The following is a 25,134-nucleotide window of genomic DNA, read 5'->3' as shown; positions in this document are numbered from 1 at the left end:
CACTTTCCAATGTGCACCCCTTCCTCTCTATTAGTAAGCTCCTAAGTGTTCCACACGGTCCGGTTTAAGCATTTCTTTCTCTGGGAAGCCCCGCTAAGCACCCAGGCAGAATTCACTGCCTGCGTCTCTACATCAGGCCACTATTCCATTTCCCTGTGGACTGCAGTTAATTGCTTACCTGTCTTTCTCATTTACTAGATAGTAAATCCTTGGGGAAGAGAAGCCATAGCTTATCAATCCCTGAGCCTTGTGTAATTTGGGTAGAAATATTTTTCCTTACGTCTCTTACAAATTCATTTTTTAAAGTTTATTTATTTTGAGAGAGAGAGAGGGAGAGTGTATGCACATGAGAACAGGGGAAGGGCAGAGAGGGAGCAAGTGAAAGAGAATCCCAAGCAGGCTCCACTGTGTCAGCACAGAACCCAACATGGGGCTTGATCTCACGCACCATGCGATCATGACCTGAGCCGAAATAAAAGAGTCGAAAGCTTAACCGACTGAGACACACAGGCACCCCTACAAATTCATTTTAAAAGTAATACTAACTAGTGGGGAAGCCCAAAGTATAGAAATATCTGGCTTTCCAAAGAGATCACAAGCTATCCAAGTCAAAAATTCTCATAAAGTCGCCTCTGGAAAGATACATTTCTTTTAAAACAGATTATGGTAAAATACCCATACCATAAAATTTACCACTTTAAATAACCATTTTAAAGTATTTAGTTCAGAGGCAGTATGTACATTCATACTATTGTGCAGCCATCACCACCATCCATCTCCAGAACATTCTCATCTTTCATCATCTTACCCATTCAACACTAACTCCCCACTCCCCGTTCCTCCAGCCCCGGCAAGCACCATATTACTTTCTGTCTCTATGAATTTGACTACTCTAGGTACCTCATATGAGTGGATCATACAATATTTGTCTTTTTGTGACTGCCTTATTTCACCCAGCATAATGTCTTCAAGCTTTATCCATGTGCGTGGGTCAGAATTTCCTTCCTTTCAAGGCAGAATCACGTTTCACCATATGTGTATGCTACGTGTCGTTCATACATTCATCCCCTGGGAGACATCTGAGTTGCTTTCATCTCTTGGCTATTGTGAATAATGCTGCTAGTTTCCTAGAGATAAACACTGTTAACATTTTGGGAATATCCTTCCAGTCTTTTTTCCTATGTAAATGAAATGTTATGGCAAAAATTCATTTTTTTTTGAGAGAGGGAGAGAGAGAATACATGAGTGGGAGAGGGGCACACACACACACACAGAGAGAGAGAGAGAGAGAGAGAGAGAGAGAGAGAGAGACAGAAATAATCCTAAGCAAATTCCATGCTCAGCACCAAGCCAAATGCAGGGCTCGATCCCATGTCCTGGGATCATGACCTGAGCCGAAATCAAGAGTCAGATGCTCAACCGACTGAGCCACCCAGGTGCCCCCTAACTTTATTTTCTTACTTAACAGCTCCCCACCCCAAGAAGGCGGCTTTTTCTGTTCAGTGAGTTGTTTGCTAAGTTCCTTGAGGGGTACGCTGGAGGAAAAAAATATATCCTTGGTTTTGAGTTTATTACCAGCTTTTTGTTTTGCAGAGAGGACATATAACAAAGGGCAGGGGGCAAATTGCTCCGGCAGTCAGGAGACTTTCAGGGGCTGGTGATTGTGGAAGGGAAGCATGTGGCCAGAGAAGAGTGACAGTGAGGACAGACCACTGACAAGGGATGAGAATTTTGGAGGAAAGAACAGATGTCCATAGAGGGATTTGATTACATGTCTGTTTCTAATACAAGATCCTCAATAAAATCTGTATTGCTCACCAGAGAGTGGTGGAGTGTATTTGCAAATGGGGTCACCATGAATGTGCCAGAAGTAGAACATGGCTGCAGAGGAACCAAGAACAAATGTGGAAACAGAAAAAGCCATGGCTTCTGCCCTTACAGATATTGGCATTTGGAAACTTGGGCTGATATTATGCACACTGTTCTTGAGCTTTTTCCCCATGTAATGTAATAATCTTCTAGAATATTCTTCCTGGGCAAGACTACAAATCAGTTACCAAAAATCCACTTTTTCTTCCTGGGCTCCTTTGCAGTTAGATGTGGCCACATGACTGGGTTTTAGCCGAAGGAGAGAGGAAAAGGTTTGTACCATAGTCTGTCCTAGCTCATATACCATCAACGGATGCAACTTAATTACCCAATATGCTATTGCTATTGTTAGTTGGAATGCATAGGTTGCATTCTGAGAAGTGGAATTATGTTTTAGTTCAACGGCCTAGTCATTGGGTGTATCAGATAAAATGCTTTTGGCTGCAAGTAACAGAAGACTGAATTAAAACTCATAAACAAGGAGGGATTTATTGGCTAACTGGGAGTCCAGAGGTACAGTGAATGTCACTGATTGCTACAATGACATGAGGACTCAGTTTCTTTTTCCCTTCCCTCTCTTTCACACCTACTGTTGGTTGCCTTCTAGGGCTAACTCCCTGGTGATTGCAGGAGGCCTGGCTGCAGTGAGGTCCCCATCCTGCCTTACTCCCATGAAACAGGAGAGGTTGTCTCCCACAGTGAACTTCGTGCTGATTGGCTCATCCCAACATCAAATTCTGTGGCCACCACAATTGAATTGCCATGGGTCTAGACCAATCAGGGCTATCTGCTGGAGCTGAAGGAAGGCTTGGTCCCATACATACCACGTGGCTGCCACCGATGGTGCTTATTTCCATAAAGGGACAGATTTGGATTGCCCAGATATAGAGAAGGAAGTCACCTGACTCTGGTGTTCTCTGAAACAGAATTAAGCTCTTTTGGAGGCACTAAATAAAAGTCAGGTAATTTCTCCCTTATATGCATTGAAATATGTCTTTGGAAAAATTACTTTCTGCAAAAAAGACAAGAAGATTGAAACTGTGAAAGTGATAGATGATTTGAAAACAAGGACACAGAGTCAACACCCAGGGGAAAATTAAATGACTTGGAAACAAAGTCCAGATATTTCAGAAAGAATATTTTATCTGAGGCACTTTTATGGTGGTATGGTACAAAGCAGAAGAAGAGGGCAGTGGTATATTCTGATGTCATGTGCAGGATACTTAAGTTCAAATCTGTTTCTCAGTATGTTCCCTCTCTGTTATTAGCATACTTTGCTCACTTATCGTGCAAATTAAGCATGGCTGTCAAGGACACGGTGTCTATGCTAAGTTCAGGATAGATATGCTGATCTCAGCTCTTCCTCCAGACAGTGTAAATTCATTTTCTTGGACATCATACCATGTTCTAGAAATAAAAGGTGTAGTTAGGTGAATGCTTTTTTCCCTATACTGTATTACCTTCCCTCTAAGACAGGAATTAGAGAGGTTTTACTTGTTAGTTGAGAGAAGAACTGGGCCAATTATTTTAACACACACAAAAATAATTCCTTTCAGCACAGATGCTCTTTGATTGACTTAAAACCCCTGTGTGTAAAATCTGCACAAACAAAAGAAATGCAAAGAGATCTGGTATAATAAGATTGAGTTCAAACGGCAAGACAGGTGTTGCATTTAAACTTAATTGGTTATGCCAACCACAAAATAGTCTAATTCACCTTCTCCACTGCTCTATGGTGAGAACAGAAGCAAGAGAGCCTCTCTGCTTTTCTGCCCTGCCTCTTTCCCAGTGCAATCCTTGTCTTTCCAATGCAATCCTTAAATCCAGCTCAATTTCCACTCCTTCCTTGATTCTTCCTCCAGCCCTTGTCTTCAGCCTTCCTGGCACTCACAGAAATGGTACCAAAGAGTCGAGGTTAAAAGCTCAGACTGTGATGTCAGATCTACAATCAACCTACCTCCTCAGTGACCTGGGGCTCTACCACTCTGAAAGACGGGACCAGGAAGGTGACTGTGAGGGATAAAATGAAGTCATGCTTGACAGAAGCAGTCAATAAATACCAGCTATCGTTGATATTTTACATAGAGTCCCCTGCCCCTGACTTGGAGAAGCACAACACTGGGCCGATGGTGTCTGTTCAACCTACCCCAGTTGCATTGAACAAAATGGAACTGAAAATGTTTTCCAAAGTGGAGAATGGTTGTGGACCAGGTTGGACAGGAAGACCAATGGCTATAGGGCAAGGGTCATACCATCCCCAAATGGGCCTGCAGTGAGTCCTCCATTAATGCAGCATGCAACATCTATGAACTCCAACCAACTCCAGTGACCAAAGGAAACCCCAGGGCTGCTGCTATCGGAGAAAGAAGTTAAACAGAGACTGTGGGTGTCAACACGCTGTTCAAAAGAGCACTAGTCAGGACTTTCTGTTTGATGGCTGGCCAAACAGAAATTTGTGTCTTGCTGGAATTTTGAAACGGACCAAACTCACGAAAATGTTATTTGTTAGATTGTAATGGGTTTGGATGGGAGAGACAATGCTTAACGTTTTCAGGGAACAACAGATTTTCAGTCACCTAAGAGTCAATAAATGAGCCACTTACAAAGGATCTTTATGTATTTGTTCATTGAAACAAATCTGTTAGGCCCTGGGTTGAATAATACAAACTCACCAGCACTTATACTTGGCGTGATGGAAGTTTCTTCCTTTCTCAAACACCAGTGTTGATTGCTTATTCATGACCAGTGGGAATTCTGGGACCAGAAAATGATGTAAACCAGCCTCAAAGCTCAGACTTTGTTTTCCACTAGGCAAGATCTCGGGAAAGTTATACATTTTCCACATATAAGTTTTCTCATCTAGGAAATGGGAATAATCATTCTCCCTACCTCCAATGGTTGCCATTAAACAAGCTAATCCATATAAAGAACTCAGCCCAGTACCTGCTATATAACAGCCATTCAGTAAATGCAAGCAATTTTGGTAATTATTCCACAGTTCTGATTTCTTACTATTTTTCTCTAGCATCGTCTTCAAATTCTGACTAGTTTGTCTAACCACATCTTTGCATGGAACTTGGAGACAGCACTTGGTTGTTTTAAGGAATTTGCATTTTTTAACCAATAAATCTTCTGAATAGTGCTCTGTGAATATCAACAATGGTAAGGATAAGGCTTGTCACCGAAACCGTGTAGGAAATGGGAAAATTAGACCCAAAGGTGAGCGCAACTGATATAATTTACAATTACTTTTTTGAGATATTAGCTCCTCTTCCAAATGGAGTTGTTTTCCTACCCTCAGCAAAACATGCTTCAATTTCTTCTCCAACTTGAGAAAACTTCTATAAATCAAATAACTACCAAATCATCTCTGCCCTTGAACTGAATCTGGGAAACTGTGAGTTATGATGTTATGTACTTAATACAGCAAGAACAAGCCTAAAGTAATTCTCCTTAGAGAGCTTTACAGAATAGGCACCTTTTGTATGTATTTGCAGGTGACATCATAGTCTCATGGTCAATGGGGAGCGCCAAGAGTATTGACAGGGCCCTGAGCAGTGATAGCACCTCTCACCTGGTCCCTTGGGGAACGATGACCTCTTCGTGAGCCACCTGTCCAGATATTTCTGCTTGTAAAAGGACGCAGGGACACTTGATCTGCATGAGACTGGAATTTCCATGTCAGCCTTATTATAAGAAGGCTCTTATAACCCCGGAGGGTAAAAGTCACACCCTCAACAGTCACTGGTGAGCCAGTGAGAATGTGGTGAGCAAGAAAGACACAGCGGCTGCCCTGTAGGAGCTGACGGTCCTGTGGGAAGGACAGCAGCTAAATGACTGGGCAAACACGAATTAATTACACTTGTAATGAGTACCGGGAAGCACAGAGCAGTACTGGATTTTATACTGGGACCTCGTGAGAGGGGGGAGGGTGGGCTAGGCATGAAATTGAAAACATAATGTTTACATCAAAACAAGCACAGATACATGATCAGCAGCACAAACCTGGCTTCAGTTTTAAAGATAAAGCTGGGGGGGCGCCTGGGTGGCGCAGTCGGTTAAGCGTCCGACTTCAGCCAGGTCACGATCTCGCGGTCTGTGAGTTCGAGCCCCGCGTCAGGCTCTGGGCAGATGGCTCAGAGCCTGGAGCCTGTTTCTGATTCTGTGTCTCCCTCTCTCTCTGCCCCTCCCCCGTTCATGCTCTGTCTCTCTCTGTCCCAAAAATAAATAAACGTTGAAAAAAAAAAAAAATTAAAAAAAAAAAAAAAAGATAAAGCTGGGGACAGCAGAGAGGTCTCCCCTTGGCCTGGAAGGGTGGGAACCCTTCAGGGTTCAGGGATGCGGCTTCAAGTAGCTTGGTGTGGCTGAGCAGGACGTTTGAGTGGCCCTGGCTGGGGCACAAGGGCTTGGTCTCTGGGGGTGAAACCCTCTGAAGGAATGAGAAGGGTACCTATGGGCTGGCTGGAGGGCAGCCCATGGCCAGGAGGTGCCTGGCCCAGATTGGCCACCACCAACTGGCCACGGCTTTCTCAAAATTCTTGACGCAGCTTTCAGATGGTCTTCTCAGCCCAGACAGCCCCTCTTGTTCTAAATTGTCATCTAATCTTCACTCAGTGTGTGTGTGTGTGTGTGTGTGTGTGTGTGTGTGTGTGAGAGAGAGAGAGAGAGCGAGTGAAAGAGAGAGGGAGGGAGAGAGAGACAGAGAGAGAGAGAGAGAGAGAGGAGAAGAGGAGAGGAAACACACTTCTGGATCACTCCCTTTTCCTACTCTACTCTGTTCATCCCTCTCTCTGAGCAACTGTCAACTCGTCTGCTAGTTATGTGTTTTAAGTCCATCCCCCTGGACACAGTGGGCTCAAAGGCAGCGGCCATAATGTCAGCCATCATCTGAACACTCCTGTGCTCCTCTACCCCGACTCCGCGTCTTCAAACTTCTTAGACTAGATTTGTAGGAGGCATTTTGGAGGCGTGGAGAAGGGGCACTCAGACTGCCCTGGGATGAGGAGCGACTGATGGGGACAGAAAGCGATGAAGGCAAGAGAGGGCAGCCTTCCCCATCACGAAGCATGTGGGATGGAAACACCTGGAGAAGTCTCAACCCCGACCAGCCCTGAGGTGGTAACGGCTGCAGGAGAATCTCCGGGACCAAGGAAGCTCCCAACACAGTAGAACCTGAATGTTTCCAGGGACTCAGCCCAGAGCTATTAAATCCTTGAATTCTTCAACAGCATCATATCAATAAAGGTCCTAAGTAAAATGCATTCTGAAAATGACCCCTTAGCAACTTCCGTGATCTTATTACGACAGGACTCATTATTTGCAATGGTATTTCACTTAGATACCTTGCCATGCATCATTAGCAGTTGTCTTGCTCTCAGAATAGTTTGTCACATAAAAAAGTTATTACCTGTGTGACAGTGAGTACGATGAGCAGAGAACGCCTGTGTTGATGCACAGATGCTGGTGATTAGTAGTAGAGTAGATTAGTAGAGTAAATGCTCCCCAACATTTGCACTCCTACACACAGGCTGCATTGTAAAATTTGATGCCTGAAGATACAGAATACACTTTTTTAAATGCTGAGAATTTAATTTATGGTGTATTTCAAACCAGTGGGAGAAAGGTATTGGGCCGATATGCTGCCTGCTTTGGGGACAGAGGAAAGGTGGACCTCCTTCACCTCCCATCTTCCCCAATAATTAATTCCTTGTGACTAAAGAGCCAGGCGTAAAACAAAATTAACAATCTTAAAATATATGTATATGTAGGGGACTTAAAAAAATAACACTGGGAGATAAGGAAAGTCACTTAAAGCAAGACTCCAAACCCAGCAACCTTAAACAAAATAAATGACAAATTTGAGGACAGGAAAATGGCAAATCGCGCAACGACAAAAGATGCCGTGAACAAAATGATAAACAATGGTGCAGCCACTGTGGAAAACAGTATGGAGGTTCCCAAAAAAATTAAAAATAGAACTACCATAGGACTCAGTAATTCCACTACTGGGTATTTATGCAAAGACTATGAAAATACTAGTTTGAAAAGATATATGCACCCCTGTGTTTACTGCAGCATTATTGATAATAGTCAAGCCATGGAATCAACCTAAATGTCCGTAGACAGATGAATGAATAGAGAAGATGTGGTGTACACACACGCTGGAATATTATTCAGTCATAAAAAGAAGGAAATCCTGCCATTTGTGACACCATGGATAGACCTTAAGGGCGTTACACTAAGTGAAACAGGCCAGACATAGAAAGACCAACACTATATGATCTCACTTGTATGTGGAATCTAAAAAGCTGAACTCACAGAAACAGACAGTAGAATGGTGGTTGCTAGGGACAGGGAAAGAAATGGGTAGAGGGTGGTCAACTTCTAGTCATGAGAAGAATCTCCCAGGAAAGTTTTCCTCAGAAGAACCCCCCTAGCTGTGACACTCAGACTTCACAGAGCATAATGTCGCTCTCCAATACATCGTGCTTTGGAGCAAGGTTTATACAGAAAGTTTTATTTGTACATCCCCTAAATTCAATAGAACATTTTAAAATTTGAACTTAAGTTTTGAGAGAGAGAGAGAGCATGTGCACAAGTGGGGAAGGGGTAGAGAGAGAAGGAGAGAGAATCTTAAGCAGTCTCCATGCTCAGCTTGGAGCCTGACATGGGGCTCAATTCACGACAGTGAGATCATGACCTGAGCTGAAATCAAGAGTCAGATGCTTAGCCAACTGAGCCATCTAGGTGCCCTCAATATAACATTTTAAACAAAGTGGTGTTGGAAGGGGGGAGTTCTCTAGTAACTTTCCATTCGGAAAGAATGTCAGAATCACATGCAAATATTGTGGAAAGTGCCCAATGTCAACAAAGGGATTGAGTCAGATATTGACGATACTCAGGCCATGTGACTATATACATGTAAATATCCCTTAAAAGTCATATTCACCATTTGGTCATCAGGAAGCAATGTTTGGTTTCGTGCAACTGACATGCTGATATATTACACATATTGACATTTTTCTGTGTTGTAGGAAACTGGTTAGTAGTGATGAATTGATAGGAGAGGGTCTGCTTTTACATTTTACATTTAACATTTAACATCAGTGTCTGGTTTTTAAGAAAGTTCCTGCTGGTAAATAAGAGATGTTTGTATTTACAACCAGTGGTACAGACAAAGGATTACTATTGAGAAAATATATCAAATAGCTCTTTCAAATGTGAAGGAAAAAACAACCACTAGAGAACAGGCAAAGAATGGAAACAGATAATTCACAACAGAAAAAATGTGAAATCAGATGGTAAATGCAAGCAATACCCAACCTCATCGATAAAGAGAGAAATGCATTAAACACCGGAAAATAAGGAACTACCACTTTTACAATTCATCAGATCAACAAAAAGTTTGATAATATTGAGTCGCTGAGGATTCAGAAAATCAGGAACTTTTACATTGCTGACGGCTGTGTGTGTTGATGAAGGCATTTTTCAAGGCAAACTGGCAATACTAAAGTTGTAATGCACACACGCTCTATGTTAACAATTTAGTTCTAGAAACCTGTTATTCAGAAACACACGTGTGCACAAATATATGTACATGTATAAGGATAATTATCGCGGCTTTATAATAGCAAACAATTTTGAAAATATCCAAAAGTACACCAAGAATGTAAAGATACTACGGCATGAAATGCCATACAGTTGTTAGAAAGAGTGGGGTAGATTTTAGGTGCAGAAATGGAAAGGTATCTGAGACATATTAAGTGAACAGAGAAAGTTTCAGAGCAATATGGGTACTATGTTAACGTGTATGCCTCTCTCTATATAAGTATAAATAAATAGAAATTCAAATACGTAAGAAAAGGGATTGAACAGTTGAGAGCAGTTACCTCTGGGAAAGAAGTCATCCTAGGAGGAGGTGGTGGAGACAGGTTCTCATTCACCAAAAGTTCCAGTTTCTTCCTTTGTCATGCTCCTCTCTGTAAGGGTATCCCCATGCTATTGACCTCTGGAATGGCCATACGACTTGCTTTAGTCAAAGAAGTGACGTTGGTCACTTTTGTACAGTTCTGGAAGTCAGGGCACCGTTGGCCTTGTCTTTTTCTTTCTGGCATGAGATTGACAATGCTCCAGACAGGGTTAGGTTTTTCCATCAGCTTTGGTTCTGGAGTGAGGAGGGCAAGAGACACAGCTGTAGCAGACTCCTAAAAATTGCGTAATGTGAACAAGAAATAAACATTTGTGGCTACAAGGCCACTGAGATTTGGGAGTGTTTGTTACTGTAGTATAACATGACTTCTTCTGATACAAAAAGAGGAAGACATCTACAGGTTTTTCCTCTGTGTATTTCTCTATTGTAAGAGCATTCTGCGGTGTATATATGTGTTTATATACTCATGTGTTAGTTGTATAATAAACTAATTTTTAAAAATTGGCATCTTAGCGAAATGATTTACAAATGGTTACATGTCAAGGACCTCCAGGATTGTTGACAAATAAAAATTGTGAACTTCAATCCCCCAAATTCCAAGGACAATGGCGAAGCGCCTGCCTGAGACTGGCAGGCCAATCCACCATAGCTACCGCCTACAGTGCTGTGAAAAAGTGGAAGTTGTGTTGTCAAGCCAGTGACCAAGAAATATGGTGGTTAATTGACCATGTGAGAATTCTTGCGCACATTAGTGAGGGAGGTCAGGGAAGTAAGCTACCCAACCACAGGGTCAATCAGAGGCATCCCAATAAATGGTGGGACCACACGATCGCTTTCACAGATATTGAGAGACATTGTTCTTCAGTAGTAAAGAGAGAGTTACAATTATTGCTGACTCACAAGTGTCTGAATATGTCTGTTTCTTTGGCTGTGTCCTGAATACAAAGAATTTGAGAACCGTTGACCCAGAAAATAGAGTAAAATTGCAGACCTATTGTCTGCAGGAGACTCTTAGCTGCTAGTGGCTGCTGCCCCTTGCTCAAATTCCAGAGTCTCAACACTTATTCCCCGACTGAGCACCTCCTCTTTGTCAGGTACTATAATTGTCAGCAGCAGTAAAGATGTCATCTTTGATCTCAAACTCACAGCCTAGGTGAGGAGGCAGAGCCATAAAAACTATATACCCAGAGCCAGAGATAACAGTAACAGCAGGAGTAACCCTTTCTTAAAGGGGTGGTAGGTTTCCAAGCACAATGCCAGGTATATAATTTCTAATTCTCAAAAACGATCCTGTAAACCAGGTATAATTACCCCTATGTTTTCAGATGAGGAAGTGGAAGTTGAGAGAAATTAAGCTACCCCCTTCAGTTCTGACAGGTGGTAGAGAGGTCTTTTTGTTGTCTATACCAAGGCACCACTTCTGCAAAGGGAGGAATAGAAAATAGCATCAGAGGGGGCATGGCTAACTTTGAATCAGAGCTCTAACCCTTCAGACTACTGTGTGGAGATCCAGCCTTGTGTTTATGTTGTCCCCAGAGGGCAAGGCAGAGCTCTGGTTAGTGGCCAGCCCGGCAATCTGACTTAGGTTAGTTATGGTTAGCATGTCTCCCATTTCTGCCACACCCCTCCTTCTTCTGGTGCTGGAAGTAAACATCTTACTGGCTTGGGGCATGAGGGTGGGGATCAGGGAAGTCTTCACAATAGGTCTGCTATTGTGCAAAGAATTCTAGAAGATGCAAATCTAGGTTGTGGAGACACATGGGACCCCCAAGGGCCAATCCCTCAAGTCCCTTCTGTGACTGAGGTTGGGGAACTGGTCACACCTATTTGCCCTCAGCTCAGTAGCCTGTTTAACATTCTTCCTGGTTAAGCACTCAGCATAAAGAAATGCCCTAGGAAATCTAACTCTGTCTGTTCTCAGTTACTTAAGTGAATTTAACCTGAACAAGGATATGGCGGGACTCCCAGTCCCAAAACTGCTTTCACATGGGGCTCGTTTTCCCCCTCGGCAGGGAAGTGGAGAACAGTGAGTGGAGAAAGGTTCATCACAAGAGCCTAAAAGAGACTGAAAGACCCTGAGCAAGAGGTCTTGGGGGGTGGTCTCTTTTCCTGGGCTCTGTTCTAGGGCTGAGATCGCTGGGTTCAATCCTCCTTTGAGTCAAGCCCCGCCCCCCCACCAGAGCCCGGAATAGAGCCAGGAGCTTCTTAGCCAGATGAGAGGAATTCTAAACAACCTACAAGATGGCAAATCAGATTTTAGTGAGTGGTTCAGCCCTATGCTGTGGGTGGGAGGGAAGAAGAAGCCCAGTCCTGGGGTCAAGCACAATGCCAAGAGAATAGGAGCTCACGTGTTGAATGAATAAACACATGAGGTGTACAGGGAAGGACGCATTCATTGGAAAACCCCAGATATTGGATGTTTTCACAGCCTCTGAAGAACTTGTTTTCTAGAAGGCTCATATTGAGGTAAATTAATGGGACCTTCACTATTGTAGTTGTCTTAGTCAAATTCAGACTGCTATAACAAAATACCACAGACTGACAGCTATGTCTCACGATTCTGGAGGTTGGAAGTCCAAGATCAAGGTGCTGGCTAATTCAGTTCCTTGTGAGAGCTCTCTTCCTGGCTTGAAGATGACTGTCTTCTCCCTGTCTTTGCATGGTGGAAGGAGAGAACTCTGGCTTCTCCACCTCTTCTTATAAGGATGCCATTCCCACTGTGGGGGCCTCACCCTCATGACCTTGTCTAGACCTAATCACCTCCTGAAAGCCCCCTGTTCCAAATACCATCACAATGGGGGCACAAAACTACATGTTGGTGGGACATAAACTTTCAGTCCATGACAGAAGTGTATTAAGATTACATGTTTTGTGGCTCTGCTTTTGTGCAAAAGTTTGATCACTGAGGTAGAATTCTATGATAGCCCCCCAGATTCCTGCCCCCTCAGGGTGTACATCCTGTGTAGCTCCTTCCTGGAGATGGGTGGGCCTGACCTAATCAGGTGAGCCCCTTAAAAGACAGTGTAGAGGTCAGAGATGGAAGAAGTCAGAGAGACTGGAAGCATGAGAGTGGTTTTGCTGGGGCCTTGAAGTAGCTAACAGCTGATGTTGTGATGTTGTGTGTAGAAGGGGCCACATGGTGAGGAGATGTGGGAGGCTTCTGGGAGCTGAGGGCAGTGCCCAGCGACAACCAACAAGAAAATGGGAGCCTCAGTCCTACAACCAAAGGCACCTAAATTCTGTCCAAAGCCACATGAGCTCCAAAGAGGACTCCAGGCTTCAGATGTGGCTCCTCCGCCATCTTGATTTCAGCCTCCCGAGACCCTGAGTAGAGAACACGGCCACTCCATGGCTGGAGGTCTGGCCTACGGACCTGTGTGATAATAAAGCTGCACTGTCTCAAGCCCATGAGGCCAATCGTCATTTGTTACACAGCAGAGAAAACTAATACAATCTCCTTTCCTACAACAGATCAGCCCACACCTGAGTTCCTTTGTCCTGTTAAAAACAGCTATTTGGTTGTTGATTACATTTCCCCCTTACATTCATACACCACTTCCTTTCCATTTTCTTTTCTTTTCTACTGTTTCCTTTGGGAATTTACATAGTAATTAAGATCTGCGGTGCACACGCTGTTATTTTTAACACTATTTAACACGGAAAGCTCTATTGCCTTCTCCCCAGCCTCTACAAAGCATTTCCAGGGCACGCATTGCTGTGAGGCTGCTGTTTTCCTTCTTCTCAGCCATCGCGTGGGGCTTCCAAAGCTTAACATTATGTTTATTACATAACAGCAAGACATAAGCCCAAACAACCTGCTGCTGGGCTTTTAAATATAGCGGCAGCAGAAATCGCTTCTGGGCTTGATGAACAGCCACTTCAAATGTCTCCTAATTTCAGCAATTTTCTGGTCTATAGAATAAAAAGTCTAAAAATGGCTCTGAACGCATTTAAGTGCCCTCACAGGAAACTCACCCCTTCCCCGCCGGCTACACTGGTGCCTTTGCAGGAAGGGGAGAGGGAAGCCAGGGGCCCTCGGGGCTGTTGGGATTTGCAGGCAGCCTCTCAAGGACTATTGCCTGTGTGTGAGATGCCGTCAGGGGAGAGAATGGGGAAGGCACGGAAGTGGAGCCCGTCCAGGTTGGCACCACAGTGACGTGACTCTGGCAGGGCCCTCTCTCCCTTCGTTCCCCGCTCTGATTGCCAGGACCATCAGCAGTCGTATTCATCCATGGGATTCTCTGTTGCATTAAGAACCCACTCAATCTGGCTTGAGAATAGGGAGGTTCTCGGCTTGGGCGCTCAACTGAGTAGAATTTGAGCCGTTTAAACTGACCAACCCGGGTCGGTTTTATTCTCAGGCACCAACTCCCCATTCAGTGCCCCTCCTCTCCCCACTTCACCTCAAATCTCTGGGTTCAGCCCGTGGAAAAGAGTCCCTCTTTGCTCTATTCCAGCCACCTAGCCTGAGCTGACTGGTAGGGTTCCTTTTAAGTCAACACTGTGGCCAGGGAGATGGAACCCACCGTTTGGCCAGGACAGGGACATGTGTCCACTTCCAGAGCAGGAGTATGAGGTCACCAGCATGGACAGTAGAGGAAGAATGGCTCCCCAGCAGAAAATCAGGGTGCTGTTACCAGAAGAGGGGGGGAATAGGTGATGGGCGGGCCAGAAAAACGGTATCCTCTAGCAGTCTGACCTATTCTAAAGGGTACAGTTGGGAACACTTGAGGCGAGGAGAGGCAGTCAGGAGCAAAGGGTCTCTCCCCACCTCTGTGCTTCCACTGAGCTGCCCAGAATCCTATGTGTTCATCCATATGTGTGCATGCACCTCACCCAGGTCACCAGCCTACAAGTAGAATCAAGGTATTAATGAATTAATGAGAGAGCACAAGCAGAGAAGGGGCAGAGGGTGAGGGAGAGAGAGAATCTTAAGCAGGCTCTATGTCCATGCTCAGCTTGGAACCTGATGCGGGGCTCGATCTCATGACTGTGAGATCATGACCTGAACCGAAATCGAGTCGGAGGCTTAAACGACTGAGCGACCCAGGTGCCCCTCAAAGGTATAAATGTATAGCATATTTTTTCTCGCCTGGGCCCTCCAATTTCCTCTCACCTTCAAGGCGGTAGGAATTTCTGTGCCCCTGTGCTATATGTAAAAGTACCAATTTGTTTTGCTCAATTTTATTAACATTGGGGTCTATTTAATTTTTATTTCTTCCAATATTTATTTTCAAGCAAGAGTGCATGCACAGGAGCTGGGGGGGGGGGGGGGGAGAGAGAGAGAGAGAGAGAGAGAGAGAGAGAGAGAATTCCAAGCAGACTCCACGCTCTCAGTGCAGAGCCTCACGGGGACTCAAACCCACAAACTGTGAGACCATGACCTGAGCTGAGATCAAGAGTCAGACGCTTAACCGACGGAAGCATCCAGGCGCCCCAATATTGGAGTCTATTTTTTTTTTTTAATTTTTTTAACGTTTATTTATTTTTGAGACAGAGAGAGACAGAGCATGAACGAGGGAGGGGCAGAGAGAGAGGGAGACACAGAACCGGAAGCAGGCTCCAGGCTCCGAGCCATCAGCCCAGAGCCCGACGCGGGCTCGAACCCACGGACCACGAGATCGTGACCTGAGCTGAAGTCGGATGCTTAACCGACTGAGCCACCCAGGCGCCCCTGGAGTCTATTTTAAAACCACTCTAGTATATAACAGTACACTTTAAAATGTATCCTATGGGATTATCTATTTGATTAATGATACTTGAATCATGAATTTTATATTTAACATAAGGAATGTGATTGAATGATTCATTTATGTATTGAACTCAGATTGATTGAATATTGACTAAGTGTTAGGAGCCAAGGGAAACAAAGATATCCAACACTTCTCCAAAAGTTTACAGGGATGCCTGGGTGGCTCAGTCGATTGAGCATCCAACTCTTGATTTCAGCTCAGGTCATGATCCCAGGGATCTTCACTGAGCATGGAGCCTGCTTAAGATTCTCTCTCATTCTACCCGTCTCCCCAACTTGCACGCACTCTCTCTCTCAAACTAACAAAATAGTAACAGAAGTTTACAATCTACTAAATGAAATAAGCACACAGTACAAAAATAGCTAAATATGGTTCTAGGTCAGAATCAGTCTGTTTCTTTAAAAAGACAGCTTACTCTATGTTCACCTAATTCCTAGCTTAAGGAGTTTAACTGAAATCAGGGAAGGTTTGGCCTAGTATCTGATATAAAAAGGGCCACTCAGCGGTTCTGGATTCGGGAAAGATTCTGGAGGCTGGGGAGAGAGCTGTAGTGTTGGAAGGAACCCTTTGGCTTCAAAATGAAGCAAGGATCTTTTGACCGCTCCAAAAGAAGCTGTGTGAAACCCAATGAAGAAAACGACAAAATTCTTGATCTTTTGGCTTTTTGGCCTAAGTGAAAAAGCAGCACATCAGATTACCAATGGCACATTACCCATTCGGAGAATCTTTTGGCCAATGGATTGCAGAAGAGAATCCATTAAAGAAAATTCATCATATGAAGTCAGAACAGAGAGTAAAGGTGAGGGTATATGTACTGGGCATTGATGGGGTCTACTGAAGTCACCATGCTTCCCAAGTTAAATATCTCGAGGAAGGGCCCTCGTCGGCCTATCTTTGGTCAGATGTTCCCCTTGGACTGGTTAACTGGGGCCAAGGGGGAAAGGTTATGTTATACAAAACAGTTGATGATTCTGTAGAAGCCATGCTTAGGTGGGGTCGGGGGGGGGGGGAATGTAACTGGGCAGAGGGTTCACCACCTGGGGGTGGGATGGGATGGGGGGAGATGGGCGGACAAAATTATGGGTCTGGTATGCCTGACTTTAGCTGGAGAGACGTCAATGGCTCAACTTTAATTTCCTGCCACTTAGCATAGAGTTACTCTTGCTTCTGGGACTCAGATATTATTAAGCCTCAGCTCTAGAAAACAAGCCATGGATGTGATAACAAATCCCTGCCCGGACTGCTAAAGCTGGGTAATGTTCTTCACCCTGTACCACATGAGTCTCCGCTTTGGTAGCCTGCCTCAGTAACTCAGTCTTTCTAGAACCGGACTCCTTAGGTGCTGGGGTCCTTACCCTGTACCTGGTCTGGGTCCCAAGCTTTACCAGGTGCTGGTGGGTTCCCCAATGCTTCCTGAATCCCCAGATGCATGCCTTTAGTTTCACAGCTGTCCCCCTTCCTGCTGTAGTTAATGGAGGCCTGATTACTGCTCCGAAGGCTATCTTCGAGACAAAGCTCAGTGTGAAGGCTTTGCAGAGTACTGATGGAGGAGTGAAATGAGAAGAAAGCGGGCAGAGTCAGTGTTCCCGGAGGCAGTCAGCACCAAAACTGTCTGGGAGAGCTGGGTGACACGAAAAGACCACCTGGGGGGTCGTTACTCCCCCCTCCCCCCCCCCACCAACTTCCTCTTCTCCCCATACTTCTGGGGTAGGGACTTGGAGCTGGCTGGAGCGGGTGAGCGTGGTGAAACATGACCCCCAAAATCAAATCAAGACTTGACAGCCTCAAACACCACAATAACTAAATCTTGCTGTGGATCCAGCTGTAGATATTTGGCTAGTTTATGGGAATGCTTGAAGACCACATGCAACGTACAAATCACACGGCAACCCGTAGTCGGCCCTCCAGGGTTTCCCGTTTTCCCAGAGGCGACCCTTCAGAAACCTTCACGGGGTCTTTGCCACTTCCTGCCCTTCCTAGGGGACGATGGGGTGAAAAGAGGACACGAGTGAAGCCTGCCAGTAGACCAGCAGTGCCAGTCACTTCTCAGACCATCCAACCGCCCCCCCCCTCCCCCGAAGATGTGAAAAGACAGCCCAGGCCCCGTGCAGTTTCTGGAACTCCAGGAATGAGTTCTGAGGCAGAGGCCACAGCCCTTGTGTCGGACCAGAAAGCTAAAGTGGCAGGGTCAGAAAGGCTTCTCCTACTGTCTAGGGGGTAGAGAAATGGTCAAAACATCCAGGTTTTAAAATGCCAGGGATATGAGGAGACATTGATCTCTAATCCCTGGTCTTTAGGGGGGAAAAAAAAACCCACTAGACTTTTTTTTTTTTTTTTTTAAGCTAACTCTCAAAAGGAAGGGGTGGTAGCGATAGTGCTAAAGTTCTAGCCATTTCTCTGTTCTGAGGGTAGACGGTCAACTGCCGAGTTTTGGTGGAGACAGCGCGGCACAGTAAGAAACTGGGAGGGACCCCAGCTGGGCATTTCTTAGCTGTGGGACCTTGGACAGTTTCTATAACCTTTTGAGCCTTAATCTCCCTATCTAGGAAATGGCCACACGAATAGAATCTCCCTGATGTGAAAAATGAAAGGAAAGCGTGCACGCGAACTCTTGGCTCACTGCGTGGTGCACGTGGGGAGTCCGAGGAAGGCAGGTGTTCTGTGAGAGGGAGCGGGCAGAAGGTGGAACAGGTGAAAGCAGGCATCACGGGCAGGTGTGGTGGTTGGGCCACAGCCATTTCACAGGAAGTTCCCCTGACGTTCTGCCTCTGTCCTGCTCCTCCAGGAATCTCCAACACCAAGCAGGGGCCTGATGGAGAGCAGGCCCTCGGGCAATGTTTGCCTGCTGGTCAGGGAGAGGTTTGCAGGAGGGAAGGAGGGCAGGCGAGAGAGGAAAGGGCAGAGAAGCAGGAGGGAGGCAGCCGTGGGGATGGAGTGACAAAGCCTGAATGGCGGAAAGTGCCCTGTCTTTAGAGCCCCTGTAAAATTAATGGCCTTGCTGTAGGTAGAATGGTTTCAAAAGCGCTTTGGAAGCCAGATGGGAAGCTTCTGTCACTGTTTTCACTGCGAGCTTAAGTGAAAACAATGAACCCCATTCTCGCCTGCACGGAAGGTTCTGGCTCAACCATCCTCTGGCCAGCCTTGCTGAGGTGGAGGCTTCCCAGCCTCTCCGCAGATGCCCCTCTGGCTGGCTACTGCCTCTGGGAGGCTGTCTGGGCAGCAGGCGTGGGGGAAAGTGCTTTGAGGCAGAGCAGGGCGGGGAGGGCTAGATGAGCCCCCCTCTCCTGCCAGATGGGCAGGAAACTCCGAAAGCGAACCAAGTTCTGAGCCTGGGGGGCTTGGAGCCTTCCAGAGAAGCTGTGGTTCCACACGGGGCTATTGGAAAACCGAACTGCTGCATAAAGATTCCAGTTACTAATGTGGGGAGAAGAGAAAACCCCAGACCAAGAGGTATGGCAGGGTCCTCCCACCCGCTTTGCATCCCACCCTCTGTTGGGCCCCTTGACCTCCCTGCACCTTTTTCATCTGCCAGCTTCCCCGACCTCACCTGTGCTGCAAATGACCTTTTGCCTCTCTGTGTCCCCAAGCTGTATAGCCCAGCTTTTACCTGACACGTGTTTCACTCGATCTGCCCTGAAACTTCTTTTTATACTTTAGTCAATTGTTTATACCACTCTTGACACAGATCGTAAGCTCCTCGAAGGCAGGGATTGGTGGGAAACAGTTAATAATGATCCATGTTGAATCATTCACTTAACGAGTACTGACCAAGCCCCCCTAGGCACTGTGTTCAGCTCTAGAAATGGAGCAGCGAGCAACTCAGATAAAAATCCCTGCTCTCAGAGTTTTCTTTCTGGTGTGGAAGACAGATAATAATGACAGAACATAAACAAAGAGAATCAAAGCAGGGGTCCTGCGTCACACCACTGCGGGGGGGGGGGGGTAGCTATTCCTGCAGAATACAATGTTAATGGCACTCCCTGGATTGCGGGAGACCAGCTGCCCTGGGGACACGCTATCCCCAGGGTCTGGCCAGATGCCTGATGTGTGGTAAACAGTCTGTCAAGATTGATTGAAGAGTAAGCAAATGAATAAATGAGCGGTCTTTCTCCATGTACTTACGTCTCATAATGTCAGACTCGATCCATTTTTCTCTCCTTTCTGCATATGCTTCCTGCATGCACCTCCTTGAGGTTAGGCAGGGCCACGTGACTAATTCTGTTCGGTGAGATGCCAGAAGTGCCGGGATTCACTTCTGGGCGGGTGCTTGACCCCCCCTCCAGCTTTTTCTCCTCCTGCTGCAGTGACCAAGGTAGCCAGAAGTCCGAGCCCCTGAGCGATTCTGTGGAGCAGAGCAGACCTTCGTAGGAGTCATTTGCAGGATAAGCTTTTGTTATGTTAAGACACTGAGACTTTGGGGGTTTTTGCTCCCTGGGCATGGCCTAAACTATTCTAATGCTCCCACCCTCCTGTAAGCTCTTCGAAGTTCAGGCCACTGGGTCCTTTATTGGGTCCGGCACAGAGGTGATCAGAAATCGTTAAAAAAAAAAAAGGGGGGGGGGGCGGCTGATAGACCAAAAAGTAATGCACATCGGTAAGTATTTTGGGCTTTTGCCTCAGCTGGAATCCCTCAGCTCTTCGGGAAAGTACTTCTGCGGGTCCTGGGCCTGGCCACCATGGCAGCGTTGTTCATTTCCAATGGGTGGGTTCCCTTCTCCCCGCGAGGTCCTCTGCCCGGTGAGGAAGGTAGTGCTGCCCTTTTCCACAAAGGAAAAAAAGCACCAGTTTCTCACCATGGGACACAAACCATCTAGAGGAAGGACATGATTTAGGAAAACTCTAGGACCCCAGAGTTGGAGCCATTGGGGTCTTCGCCTACCCAAGCCCCCCGGTGTGGCTCACCCAAAACCGAGAGACCCTTGCAGCTGTGCTCTGAGGACAGAGACAGGGACCAAAACGCTCCCTTCCTCCCGGGGTCAGGAAGACACTGCTTCAGACCCATTCCTTAGACCAGGGGTGATCAAACTCGGCGGGCATCTGCACCACTGGAGGGCCGGTGCGAACACAGACTGTCAGCCCTCACCTCCGGAGTTTCTGCTGCAGTACATCCGGGGTGGGGGCTGAGAATTTGCCTGAGTCCGGGCTGAGGGCTGCTGACCAGAGGGAAGGGCAGATGTGTGTCATCAAGGCAGGCCCCCGGATGGGAGCCAGAAGGAACCTGGGGCCGATCTGGGTGCAGAGGTGGCCGTGAAAAACATGTTTGAGAGCGGGTCATTGGGTAGTGGAAAGAGCCCTGGACTGAGAGTCCGAAAACTTGCAGTGCTCTCCCATAAGGCCTTGCAGCTGCTGGCCGCCGCCAAGATGGGCCCCTCTGGAGTCAGTTGAAGCCGCTCTCTAACTTCTCTCATGGGCAGACCTGCCAGGTTTCTGGGTGGGTGAGCCCCGCCCAGGGCCCTGCGCCCAGTGCACTATCTGCACCAGACCTGGGACCCAGCGCAGGAAGCCACCAGACGGTGCAAAGTGCCCTGCCATCTTCTTGCTGACTTACTATCCGTGCTCCTGGCGGGGCTGTGCTGTGCCAAGGGTTAGCGTGGGTGGCCGTGACTCACTCAGCCTCCTGGGGAAGCAGATGCAGCTGGTGCTGTCACGGAAACAGGCTAAATCAATCCCAGTCTCCGTAGGGGGCAGAGAACAAGCTGCCTGCAGCCAGTGAGTCGGGGCTGCTCTGGTTCTGTGCTGGGTGCAGCCACCGCACCAGCGAGCACAGCCTGCTCGGAGCGGCCCTGGGAGCCGGGGCTGGGGACAGCAGCAACAGAAGCTTGTGCAAGCGCTGGGGCATGCGACGAGGGGCAGACGGGAGGCTGCGTGTGATGGGGACACAGACTGGGATATCTGTGCTTCCAGTGGGGTGGGGAGAGGAGGGGAGAACCTCGCTCTTGACGCTCTTCCTGAACTTTCTGGAAAGGTCTAACTCCTCTGAAGCTGCTCCCTCGCTAGATGACGTGGAGCTGCCCTCCCTCCCAGCTGGCCAGAATTATACCCCCGAGAAGAAGGGGAAACCGAGGCCAGAGGTTGCAATGACCTCAACAAAGTCCCACAGCTGTCAGAGGCACAGTGAGGCTGGGCTCCTGAACACCGGATTCTCATCGTTTCCACTGGCCACTGCCTCCCCAGGGAACAATCTGATGGGCAGTGGGCAATTTGCTTTGCCTTGAATATCTGCTCTTCCAGGCAGAGGGTAGTGCCATTGATAACAGGCTCTGCTTTTCCCAAGAACAGCGGTGAGTCTCTAGCCAGCTTTCCCCACCTTCATCAGCTCCTCAGCCAGGCAAATGAGTTTCCACTGGCTCCACCAAGCAGTCAGTGGAAATCCGAAGTTTCCAGTGTGCCCAATGTCCTATCATTACAGCCTTAGGCACAGAGCCAGAGCAGGGCGTCCTGGGTCTTTAGACCAGCCTCCCCCACCCCCTCCACCTGGGTAGGTGAATGTCTACACTCTCCAGGCCCACCTGTGATTCTCTGGCCATCTCCCCTCGTGTCCCCTGTTCCCAGCTGAGGCTTACACCGGGGCGGGGGGCCCAGAGGCCCCTCAGCCTCACAAAGCGACCATTTCCCACTTCCCCAAGACCCTGGCCGCAGACGGGGCTGTGAGCAACCTTCCCTTCCAGATCGTAGTGCAATAAAGGCCAGCGCTGGGCCCCCACCTCTCTCCTGCCTTTCCCCTCCCACCTCCTGTTTTCCTGCCCTCCCTGTATCTTTGATCCATCAATGATCTCCCTTGTCCTGATCGCTCAACTTCTGCCTTTCTGTGAGTTCCTCCTCAGCCTGTAAACACGTTTCTGTCACTCTCACATAAAAAAACCCAACAACAACAACAAAACCCTAATGAAACCAAATCTGTGTTCCACTCTGGTTACTCTCCTTCCTTAACTGCTTCTCAAACCAGCCTGGGCTTTTCCTCTCCCCTCCCCTACCTCCCAAGGGCTCCCAATGTTTTTCTGTGGTGCCCCGCTCCCCTGCCGGTATCCCCAGTGGGCATATCAGTGGCCGGGGCGGGGGGGGGGGGGGGTGGTGGGGGGCTCAGATGTCCCTAATCTGTCTGGACCTCAGGGCACCAGAGGGGGCTGGGGCCCTTTCACCCTACCCACCCCCCCCCAGCCATGCATCTTCTTTTGAGCCCCAAAGAGCAGTTACACTTGTGTTCAGGTTTCCTGACCCATCTCCTTGAGCCCCAAGGCTCTGCCCTTCCTCCCCACCCCTGCCCCCAAGCTGGGTTCTCCACCAGTCTATAGGACCAACTTAAAAAAAAAAAAAAAAAAAAAAAGGGTGTCTGATATCCCCTTCATCTTTGGTTTTCCCTACCAAAAACATTTTATCCTCCCCAAGTCAAAGGAGATGGTCTCCCCTGCATGGGAGACAGGCAGGCAGACACCGGAGGGTGTGGACGGTGGGGAGTAGAGCAGGGGCTCCTGAGGGGGGCACTGGCGGCAGAAGCCCACCGCCAAAATTGGCCTTCTGCACTTGGTCGATTCTTACGCATTGGAGCAGAATCCTACCAAAGGGACCACTACAGAGTGGAACACGTTCTCAGTGTCGGAGCTGAAGGGTAGGCTTTGAAAGAGGTAGGAGAAAATGTTTCCTTTGATCACAGTCTAAGAAGCACCAGGAGGGCAGGGCAGACTGATCTCTTACCAGCTTCGCAGAGTCAGATTTCATGTTTGAGGGTGCACCACGTTGAGTGGCCCTCCCCACCATCGCCCTCCTCCCTGTGCGACTCTGGGCACAGCCAGGGAAGCCCTGGGCTCTGCGGGGCGGGGAGGTGACTCCCACTGGAGTCAGCCCGCTGGGACCCTAGGCAGGAAGAGCCTGTGCCTTCCATCAATGTGCTTTGCAGACACAGAAGCTCTCGACTCAAAAGGTGCCGCTGAAAACGGCAGGGCATTTCTGTGACGTCAGAACCCAGGCTTCCAGTTTGCTCTCCCCTGGCTTTTAGTACCCAACTCCCAAGACTTGGCCAGCCTTCTGGAAACGGCACGGAAAAATCGACATACTTACAGCCTCACATTGATTCTTCCCAAAGCCCTTCCACATAAACCAACATGCAGACTGTCCCATTTCAAAGGGGCCTTATGGCTCAGGGTTCAGTCCCTCTCGTGCAGGATCACTGCCAGATGACCAGTCTGCTGCTCGACTAGTTCCCAGAGGAGAAGGCTTTCTGGGTGATTAGGAATCTGTAGAAAGGACTTTGGTAAATGGAAATGTCTTCCTGATTGTGATCTGAAATCTGCCTCCTTGTAACTTGCACCCATCTTGATTCTGCCCCCTGGTCCTTGGAAGAACAGGTCTCATCACGCCTCTCACTTGGTCTTGTGGCAGCTGGAGGAGGTGAGATGGGGTTGTTTGCCTCTTACAGAGTGAGGCTGCTTAGCGACACCGAGGGGCTGTGAACAAGCTACCGGTGGAGTTGGAGAGAGAAGCCAGGTGTCTCCACTCCCCAGGCCAGTCCTCCTCCTTCCATTACTCTGCTTTTCTTCTCTTTTCTTTCTTTTTTCTTGTCTTCCTTTCAGAGAGTGAGAGCATGCGAACAAGGGAGAGAAAGAGAGAATTTTAAGAAGGCTCCACGCTCAGCACAAAGCCCGACATGGGGCTCAGGGTCACAACCGTGAGATCGTGACATGAGCTGAAACCAAGAGTAGGATGCTCAACCAGCTGAGGCCCCCAGGAGCCCCTTTTACTCTGCGTTTCTTAATCCTTGCCAGTCGGTGCTGTGCTGAGCACTTACTGTGTGCACCCGGAATACTGCAGGCATTGGACACCTTGCTCCTTTCCAGAGAGCCATCGATTCCAGCTCAGGACACACACACACACACACACACACTTCAAAGCATGCGCTCAGCCAGCAGCCTGGGGGGCTCATCTTCATCAGGGGAGGTCAGCCTGGAAAACCAGCTTTCTTCCTTACTTTCAGCTCCTCCCCCCAGCACCGGCAGGAAAGGGAAAATGTGGGGAAGCTGATCTTAAACAAAGAGAAGGGCCTGAACTTGAAAGGAAGAAGAAAGGCCTGGAGAAGAGTTTGGAAATGACAGCCGTCAGCGCTGGGCTTGGAAAGACGGCACAGAGAGCTCGTGGGTGTGTGGGTGGGAGGGCTCTCACCGGTGCCAACGCTGAGTCGTGTGGCAGCCGGGAAGCAGGGGAGCGGGGCCCTGAGCGGTGCCCGGACTGCAAACCAGAACCGCAAGGCCTGGTCTCCACAAGGGCAGGTCCTAGCAGCTTCCAAGCGCTTGGGTAACTGGGCCGGGCTCCACCCCAGAGATGTGCCCTCATCCTTCTTAAAGGCACCGTGCTCCTATTTCAGTGTCTGCCGTCAGCATTAGCACTCAGCACTTCAGGCTTCACTTTCTGTCCCTTGGATGGCAGCATTTACTCCACCAAATCCTTTAGGCACAGAGACCCAGGCTCTACACTCTGCAGCTTATGGATGCAAGAGCTGACATCTCCTGTTATGGACCAAATCTGTCCTCCACCACCCAAATTCATAAGCGGAAGCCCTAAGCCTTAATGTGGTGGTATTAGAAGGCGTGG

General features: G+C 47.8%; 1 protein-coding gene across 3 annotated transcripts in view; it reads right to left on the bottom strand.

The window, feature by feature from the left end:
• SIPA1L1 (signal induced proliferation associated 1 like 1) overlaps window positions 1-24,838 on the bottom strand; it is a 482,475-nt gene extending 457,637 nt beyond the window's left edge. For 2 of the 3 annotated variants that reach the window (XM_045451407.1, XM_045451426.1), the window contains exons 1-4: window positions 24,706-24,812; window positions 23,608-24,108; window positions 19,675-19,894; window positions 9,759-10,033 (exon numbers count right to left, since the gene is read on the bottom strand). The gene's annotated coding sequence lies outside the window, so the exon portion shown is untranslated. Of the gene's footprint in view, window positions 1-9,758; window positions 10,034-19,674; window positions 19,895-23,607; window positions 24,113-24,705 lie in introns of all 3 variants that reach the window. The other variant, XM_045451411.1, reaches the window with a different exon arrangement.
• Between the last annotated feature and the right edge of the window lie 296 nt (window positions 24,839-25,134).

This window comes from Leopardus geoffroyi, chromosome B3 (assembly GCF_018350155.1).
Source record: "Leopardus geoffroyi isolate Oge1 chromosome B3, O.geoffroyi_Oge1_pat1.0, whole genome shotgun sequence".
Classification (NCBI taxonomy): Eukaryota; Metazoa; Chordata; class Mammalia; order Carnivora; family Felidae; genus Leopardus; species Leopardus geoffroyi.
The sequence above is the reverse complement of the archived record's forward strand: the minus strand, read 5'-3'. Positions and strand labels throughout refer to the sequence as shown.